We start from the raw sequence: 10,114 nt of genomic DNA, 5'->3' as shown, positions 1-10,114 counted from the left end.
CATTCAGGGAAACTGAAAACATGACATTCATTGTGACCAAAATTTGTTTCTTTCTCCTGTCAATTATTAGCTGTGTGGCTTTGGGAAAGACTCATAACCTCCCTGAGCCTAAATTTCTTCATCTGTAAGATAAACATAATATTAATCCCAAAGAGTTTTTTGTAAGTATAAAATGTAGAGCATATCACACAAAGAGAATACAAATAAAGAGAACTTATTTTACTATAGTAGAAATTTGTGGAGTAATATCATTAATATGACCATTTAAGCTATTACTGGTAATTTTTTTTTGCAGTGTAAAATTTTATATCTAGAATTAGGCAGCTGGACTCAGTTTAGATGATCCCAATTTTGTTGGCAACATTCAAAGCATCATAGTCAGGAGCCAGTCGAACATATGCCTTCTTCTCGCCATCAGGCCTGATCAGGGGGTTGACCTTGGCCCTGTTAATGTCATAGATCTTTTTCACAGCCGGTTTGATCTGGCGCTTGTTGGCCTTGACATCCACAATGAACACAAGTGTATTGTCTTCTATCTTTTTCATGGCTGACTCCCTAGTCATGAGGAAGTTGGTGATGGCGTAGTGGTCAAGCTTATTTCTCCTGGGTGCGCTCTTCCAAGGATATTTAGGCTGCTGCCTCCGGATCCTTAGTGTCTTTGGCTGTCGGAAGGTGGGTGACCTGTGGATCTTTCTTTGTGGCTTTGGATGCCTTTCAGCACTGCTTTAGTTGCCTTCAAAGCCTTTGCTTTGGCTTCGGCTTTGGGAGGGGGAGGGGCTTCCTTCTTAGCTTTCAGGGCCGTCTTCATAAAAAGCAAAAATATTTTATGTATCTAGGTAAAATGGGGTTATCATAGATACCCACAGCAAGGATATGGAAGTAGCATGTCTATACTGTCCTACTCCACCCCTTCCAGCTACTAGTTTGTCCAGTGTTTTGTTATAATACTAGTACATTTGCTACCCTGTGTTGCACTTTAATTATGTAGTCCCCTCAATCAACTGTGAGGTCCTCAAGGAATAAGGATGCTGTTTAATCATTTTTATATCTCCTATCACGTAGCATATACAACAGGTACTTAATTAAAGTTTGAGGAATTAATGAAATCCTCATTTGTTAAAGAACCTACTTATAAGCTAGTTATTATAGTTATATATAAAGTAGGCTGACATAAATTAATCTACTCTGCATGTTATAAATTAATTTACTTTGCATGTTTAGTTGTTTATCAAAACACCATGTTGTTGTTGTTTTTTTATTTTGTTTTAGGTTTTCAAACAAAACTAAAATAGAATCCTGGTCAGTTGACCAGGATTACTTATAATCCCTCTATGGCCAGTTTCTCTCTATATAAATTGGTGTTAATGGCACTTTTTCACAGAGATTGTAAGAGAGGCTTTAGTAAGATAAATATAAAGCACTTGGCACATAAGATGAACTTGCTAATTTCTTTTCCTTTAATTTTTAATCTCTACTACAAAGAACTCTGAAATTTCAAATTTCACATGAAAAAAATAGTAATTTTAAAAATATGGTTGAAATTTATAAAGAACTCATAAACTAAACACAAAACAAACAAAAAAATCCAATTTAAAAAATGGGCAGAGGATCTGAATAGATATTTCTCTAAAAAGGACATACAAATGGCCAATAGACATATGAAAAGATGCTCAAAGTCCCTAATCATCACAGAAATGCAAATTAAATAAAAATAAAAATTGAATTTAAAAATGTGATAATGGATTTTTTAAAAATAAATATTTTTTCTTGGGTGAGGCAGTTTCAATATAGAATTGTCTACTATATCTCTCTTTGTTGTTAAAAATAATCAAAACTTTTACATAGTTTATTAGCCACTGAATTTTGAAACACTAGAGGAATAACAATGTTGCATTTGGTCAGGTGTTCAAGAATTTTTGGAATAAAAATGCATCATTTTTAAAATAAATAGGTATATATCATATAAGTAATGAAAAGGAAGCATAACCATATGGAGAATTATAAAATAGCTTCAGGTGACTATTATAAGACCTCTATGTAGAATGTTGTATGACTCCCTATCTCTTAAGAGATTTTAATGGAAAATAGATTAAAAAGAGCTGATATAAGACCATGTACCCTATACAGATTTTTTAATTTAGTAATCCACACATGAAACCTATATGTTCATGTTGACTAATGTCACCCCACTAAAATTTAATTAAAAATAAAATAAAAAGAGCTGATATATGTGAGATACATATCATTGAATACAGAACCCTAAAATCTCTTAGTAAAGAATTGCTATAAATAAAAAGGGATTAAGCGACTGGCAAATTATAGCTAGACATCAGTTCTAATAATTTATTGATATTTTGGACCAAATAATTTTTTGTTGTGGGGGATTGTTCTATGCATTGCATATTGTTTCACAGCATTCCTAGCCTTCACCCACTATATGCCAAAAGGAACACTCTTTCAATCATCAGAGTCAAAAATGACTCTAGACATTGCCAAGTATTTCCTGAGGGGCAAGATCACCCCCAGTTGAGAACAGCTGACCAAGAGCCTAAATATTTCAGCTGAGATTTAGAAAAGGAAGAGCAATCACTATACCAAAAGATCTCCACAAAATAAATGCTATGGGAAGGACAGAAATCATTACTTAATATAGAGATAGGCAGCTCTCCTGCTCTCCTGTATTCAAGACAACATCCAGGATTATTTTTAAATATCTCTGTTGGACTTGTTTGATCCTCTTTTTTTAAAAATATATTTTATTGATTTTTTTACAGAGAGGAAGGGAGAGGGCTAGGGAGTTAGAAACATCAATGAGAGAGAAATATTGATCAGCTGCCTCCTGCACACTCCCCACTGGGGATGTGCCTGCAACCAAGGTACATGCCCTTGACTGGAATCAAACCCGGGACCCTTGAGTCCGCAGGCTGACGCTCTATCCACTAAGCCAAACCGGTCAGAGCCTTTTTTTTTTTTTAAAGAAAATTGCAGCTTCTGTTGTCTATGCATAAGTAATAAAGAAAAACAGAAGCCTGCTTGGCCAGCAACTTTCCATTCGTTGTAGCCTCAAGTTAAGTTTTTTGTTAGTGTCAGCCTGACTTTAATCAGTGTGAAGTTTCAGAAGACATTGAAATTTCATCAAAATATTTAGTTATAATTTGACAAACTAAAACATTGTGAGAGTGGGTGTTACCATTCAAAAGAGAAACAAGGAGAAAAATAACCATAATGAGAACACTTTATTCTTTTGTACAGTTTGCAACATCTTATGTCTAGAGCTTAGTCATTTTTCTACCTGTGAAAAAAATAAGCAGATAATGGTATGACCAAGCAAAACACTAGGGAGAAATGTCATTTTGTGTCAAAACATAATTATAATTAGCAATCAAATTTTACTACATTTTTAAATGAAAGTTTTAACAAGGAATATCATTAGTTCTTTCTGTCTCAGATTTTGGAATTGTTCCACCTACCTTTTCCTTGGCAAGATCACAATGATCTTTTAAAAAAGAAGAGGATAATTAATGAAATTGTTTCTTTTCCTTCACTCTTGAAAGCCTAAGGAAAAATTCATTTTATTTTTTTTCTTGGCTTCCATTTATTAGCAATTTCCATATGATGAAATCCAAGCATTTTACATAGAAGTGTTTTTATTATGAACACCCAAGACAAACTCCATATGTGTTCCAAGCCCTGTTCATTTTATTCAACAACTAAATATTTATTGGACAGTTTTAGGGTAGAAATGTCCAACAAAAAATATACAGACAGATCATAGGAACATACTGTTTCCCATAATTTTACATGCTTGCCTACCTCGTCTATTTTGTTTTTTCATAAATGTAATATATCCCAGTCATTTTAAATTTATTTTCATCCCTTTTTCACTCCTTTTAAGCAATCTTCCAAATTAGTCACTTTAGAAAGCATAGCCAACTCAAGATGATTTATGAGAAATACACAGATAGGGAATAATGTAGTCAGTAAGGTGATTAATTTTTATATTTAAGAATTTACTACTTGAAATTATTTTCATAAAAAATATAGTTTTCTTTTTCTGTCAGTTTTGACCCAATTCACTATATCTCTCTTGCAGTATTTGCTCTAATTTTTTATCATGAAATAAAATCACAATTATTTGTATTATACATGCTACTTTGGGAGATTTTTCATCTTATTAAATGAACTAGAGGCCTGATGCATGAAAATTTGTGCAAGAGTAGGCCTTCCTTCCCTCAGCTGCCGGCAACGGCTTCCCTCCAACACCCGTGACCCGGGCTTCCCTCATCTGGCCGCCAGCAGGCACCTGGGACCCAGGCTGGCTTGCTTCCTGCCCTGCTTCATCAGGAAGGACATCTGGAATGATGTCTGGTCTAATTAACATATTACCCTTTTATTATTATAGATTGTATTCTGCATTGCTGGAACATTTATTTAGCACACTAAAATTTCTTGCAATTATCCAAGTATGTCTCTAGATATATGTATGTAATTTATGTTTTCAGATTTTTGCATTATTTTAAAATTTATAAAATCTTAACAATTTCCAAAAATGTCCCTTTTACAAGTGACAGTGTTTTTCCAGTGGACTTCTAATTGCTCCTGGAAAGAATGCTGTGAGATTTTTTATGATGAAATCAATAACATATGTGATAAAATGTTCAATGTTTCAATTCAGGATCTAGATTAATGGTATATTGTGGATTTTTTCCAGGATATAGTTAAGGATTTCTTTCCTTCATAAAATAGTGTTGACCCCTAATAGTTTTCCCAAATAAGGATACTAAAATCTTGGTCGAGCTAAAAATATGTGTCTGCTTTGCAAAATAATTAAAAAACACATACATAACTTCAATGTCAGCATTGACTACTGAAAAATGTTGGAGATAAGCATACAAATAAATTAACATTATTAGAGCAGAACATTTCTTTCTTCATATAAGATTATTTTGTAAAATTTTATGTGTTTTTATCAGACTAATATTCAGTAATAATCATTTTTTTCTTTTTTTAATCTCCTTGAGCAGCCTCCTGGGAAGTAATGCATTAGGAATTATAACATCTGTAATTTAGGTGCACAATTGTAAAATTTCTGATAAGTTGGTGTATTTAGTTGCCTGAAGGTTTCATGTTTTAAAAAATACACTTTTTATTGATTTTAGAGAGGAAGGGAGAGGGAGAGAGAGATAGGAACATCAATGATGAGAGGAAAATCATTGATTGGCTGCCTCCTGCATGCCCATTGGGGACTGAGCCACAACCTGGGCATATATGCTCTGACCAGGAATCAAACTGTGACTATTGATTGTCAACCACTGAGCCACAGCAGCAGGGCATACAGGTTTCATTTTAAGCTGTTAAGAGAATTTTATTTATGGAGGACTAATTTTTGTGTGGAAACAAATGAAAAATAATACAAACGAATATTTAACTATGTTTTAAAAAGAATTTTATATCTCTCGAACTTGAGTTTTTAGATTATTTGCAAAGCCCTAATAATGGCAAATTTGAAGTTGAGGAAAAATGTTAGGTTGTTCTTGACCCTCTGTTTTGTTTCAACCAATAGTGTAGTTTTCTACAATTGTCCCCTTACACTGAGAACCGTATCTGCGGTAGGGACTCTGACAGGTGCCTTGTCTATCATTTCATATCTTTACTTTCCCAGCCACATTCTAATTTGCTTAGCTATGATAAATAACATATTTTGAACTAAGCACATCTTGGCGGCTATCCAATGACTTCCTCCTCTCAGGTTATTTGCCCTAAGTCTATTCAACACGCACTCTTGTGAGCTGTGTATTTTCTGAGAACACTCAAAAAGCCCTTAATGTATGGAGAAAATAATTTAGGTAAGCAACTGGATAGCAATCTTTGTTATGAGTTTTTCATAGAAGATTGTGAACTTCTTGATAAGGACTATGTTTTATTTATATGTTGGTCTCCAGAAATCTTCCATTATATTATCTGGCACATAGTGAATAATGAATAAGAGAGCTTAGAGATATGGACATTTTTGTGAATAATTTGTCTCCTCTGTAAGGTTATATTAATTATTTTCTATAATATCAAGCATCAATATTTGTAATATTAGAAATGGCTTCATGAAATTATTTTTACAGCTTTATATCTTTAAACAAACTAGGCATTATCCATATTTTATATATTGGGTAATTCAAGACTCTTGCCAGAGGGTACACTGTAGAATGATCAGATCACTCTGAGGCAGTAAAAGCTTCATTGTGTTGAATGATAACATGATATTCTTCTCTAAGCATCATTTTAAAGTTGACATTATGATTTTGAAAACTAGCTTTTCAAAAGTGCTCCTGGAAAACAGGTACAGAGAGGATTATTAGATATTGTTGTCTGCGTGCTTTTGAGAGTACTATTTTATATATCTAATAGACTCATGTTTAAACGAGCTTATTTTCTTTAGTCTACCTAACGTTGACATTATAATGTAATGTCAATATTTTTTACCAAACATATTCTGTTAAATTACGTATTTAAATAAGTGTGCAGCTAAAATTCTTGCACATGTGCTTCAGATCACTTAATATGTCACCAGGTAATTTAATCTTATCAGGGTGGTTTGTAAGATCATAAGTAATTTCAGAGAAGAACAATGCTGCTTCCAAAACTCACCTTTTACTCATATTTGGACTTCTCATTCTTAAATCAATATAACAGATTAACACAGTAATCAACACAGTATCTTCATGAAAGACTGCCCATATGTTTGGTGAGAAATCTGGAGATCAGACAAATTCTACCTCCCTTGTCATAATCGTGATTTTAAATAAAAACTTTATGTTCAATACAGGGGGGAAGATGGGATGGTTATAAATGTTTCTGATAATTTATTGTATCCCTAGTAGTCAAGAACATTTTAAGAGGAGGAGGAGTAATAGTTATATTATTCTGTATTTATTCCCATGGTGTGTTTAAAACCAGTAAGTATTTGGATTAGACTCTCCCATCTTTGTAATAAAAGTAATGGAAGGTTAAAGAAACAGAAAAAACTCATCAAGAATTCAAACAGGAATCTTCCAAAGAAATCTAAGGGAATTAGATTAGTGTTAATTTTTTAAATATTGTCTCATGTCATCAGCAATTTTCATGCCACATATGCTTCTCTTTTACTCTCATATTTTTTCGTGAAATAACCATAAAATACAACATGGAAAGTGATCTTGTGTTTGCCACCACAAACCACCATTGAGAAAATTATTTCTAAATTACTTGTGGGACTCTAAATTCCTGTTGCCAACAGGAGACCTCAATGTCCTCCACATTTGTGGCTACATTCGGGTCAAGTCAAAGTAAGCTTGTAAACTATAAGCACTGAAAAGATGATAGTGCCTTCCAAGGTGACACCTGAACCAACAGGAAGACAAAATAAAAAGTTAACTAATAAGGCAGTGCCTGGCTGTAGTGGCTCAGTGGTTGAGCATCCAACTAGGGGGTGGGCTCGATTCCCCGTATGGGATGTGCAGGAGGCAGCTGATCAATGATTCTCATTATTTATGTTTCTATCTCTCTTGCCCTATCCCTCCCTCTCTGAAATCAATAAAAATATATTTTAAAAACTAGTAAGGCAATATAACTTAAGATTATTTTGAATGACCTATCAAATGTTGCATACTCAGTTATGAGACAAAATATCCCTTTATTGAAGACCTTAGGGCCTATGGTTGAGGGCTTCATTTAACGTAAGACAAGGAAGACTTATTCTAGCTAAGGATACCTATTAATTTTCTTTTTCTCATATTCTTCAATATCCATTATATTTTTATTTCTAAGACTACTAAGATAATATGGCATTCACAGAAAAGTTTTTACTCTTTTACTTTACATAATCCTTTGAAAACTCACTGGTAGCACAGTGTGCTCTATTTCTAACCAATAATCTAGAAATTAATGCTGGATTCTGGGATTGAGCAGTTGCAAAGGGACAGAAGAATTTAGAGCATTTTTAATTTTACTATTTCAGTTAATTTCACAGTTTCCCATTGAAGTTTCAAAGTTAAGGGGCAAGAGTTTTTGACCCCTTGCCTTTTAGGCTTGTTATCTAGAAGATAGCTTCTGGCATTTTGAAAATGACAGTTTGCTCACTGCAATATCATCTACTAAGGGAAATTTGTCATACAAAGAGATTATCTGATTATTTAAGCTTATGTATATTTTGTATGTTTTTAAGAAAAGGATTATTTAATGGGAGCGTTTTTTAGTTGTGTTAGAAACTTCAAAAATGAACTTTGAAAAATAAGATAGGCCAATTATTGTATGATGCGAACATAGGCTTAGTTCTGGGTTTTGTTTTGATTTTGATATTATAGATTCAGACTCCTTAGAGATTAGGATTGGAAGTTCTAAAACATGTTTGTTTGTGTGTGAGTGGGGCAAGGAGACAGCAAAGAGGAGGAAAGCTCTGTACTTTCCTCATGCTGAGTAATTGCTTTTCCTAAATAATCAGCTGTTCTATCTCAAAATCAATTATCTTCAACCTCATCATGTTTGTCTCCCTTTACCTTCACAAGCTCATTGCAATAAACACAAGGAAGACATTTTAAAATATTGTATTAGATAGCCCTGGCTAGGTGGCTCAGTTGGTTGGAGCGTCATCCATACACTGAAGGGTCGAGGGTTCAATTCCTGGTCAAGGGCACATACCCAGGTTGCAGGTTTGATTCCTGGTCCTGGTCAAGGCGAGTGCGGGAGGCATCTGATCAATGTTTATGTCACTTTTCTCTCTCTCCCCCCTCCCCCTTCTCTCTCCCTTCCTCTCTTCCTAAAATCAATAAAACATATCCTTGGGTGAGGATAAAATTATATATATATATATATATATATATATATATATATATATATATTAATTTCTAGCACCATGATCTTTATTTACTGAAATGTTTTGAAGAGCTGTGTAAACACTAGCTGGGAACTACTAGTGCCATGCAAATAGTAGCTACTATGAAAAAAAATTCTTTTTAAAAATATATTTTATTGATTTTTTACAGAGAGGATGGGAGAGGAACAGAGAGTTAGAAACATCGATGAGAGAGAAACATCGATCAGCTGCTTCCTGCACACCTCCTACTGGGGATGTGCCCACAACCAAGGTACATGCCCTTGACCAGAATCGAACCTGGGACCCTTCAGTCCGCAGGCCGATGCTCTAGCCACTAGGCCAAACTGGTTAGGGCGAAAAAAATTCTTATGAAGGTTTGTAAGCTTTTCACTTGGTTAATTGAACAATAGAGTTATGTGCTCAGCCTGACTCCCCAAACTCAGTAGGAGAGTTAATGAGGTCATTTATCTTACACATGGTAAATATAAAGTGTCATATAAATGCACCACAATAATAATAATAGTGAGTTGCAGTGAAGCTAAACATCATACTTCCCATTTAATTATATCTTAAGATTTGATTTAGCAAACTTTTCTCTATATTAACAGCAAGAATCATATATTCACACTAGGAAACAAATGAATGTCATTAATGAAACTTTTGTTCAAGTAGCATGCTTTTAATATATGGGTCATGTAAATGAGCCTGCTTTATACAGTATTGAACAGGTTTATATAGGTATTAGTTCTCCCTGACTTCAAATAAGACCACGCCCTAAACATACTAGAATAAATGAAAATATATTCGTTCTCTAAAGGCTGAGGTAAAACTTGATTCATTGGTGTCTCTCGTTAACTACACCAATCAAGTCACTCATTATCCCTTGCAATATAGTGACTTCTAGGCTATACCTGAATGTGCTTTACCATCCTTTTCACCCTTACTTGGAAATAAATCTGTATCTAATCAATAGCACCTACAGACATGATGCTTCAAAGTTATTGAGTAACCAATAAGTATTTGCAGAAAGGAAAAGGGAAACCTTATGTGTGCTACTGAAAATCATGAAATGAAGTGTATATAACAGCGGTTCTCAACATGTGGGTCGTGACCCCTTTGGGGGTCGAACGACCCTTTCACAGGGGTCACCTAAGACCATTGGAAAACACATATATAATTACATATTGTTTTTGTGATTAATCACTATGCGTTAATTATGTTCAATTTGTAACAATGAAAATACATCCTGCATATCAGATATTTACATGA

At 34.0% G+C, this 10,114-nt stretch overlaps 1 pseudogene; it reads right to left on the bottom strand.

Moving 5' to 3' along the window:
• Positions 1 to 304: 304 nt before the first annotated feature.
• LOC132224382 (large ribosomal subunit protein uL23-like) lies at positions 305 to 808 on the bottom strand (annotated as a pseudogene).
• Between the last annotated feature and the right edge of the window lie 9,306 nt (positions 809 to 10,114).

Source organism: Myotis daubentonii, chromosome X (assembly GCF_963259705.1).
Source record: "Myotis daubentonii chromosome X, mMyoDau2.1, whole genome shotgun sequence".
Lineage (NCBI taxonomy): Eukaryota > Metazoa > Chordata > Mammalia > Chiroptera > Vespertilionidae > Myotis > Myotis daubentonii.
Note: the sequence above shows the minus strand (reverse complement) of the source record. Positions and strands in the feature narration are given on the sequence as shown.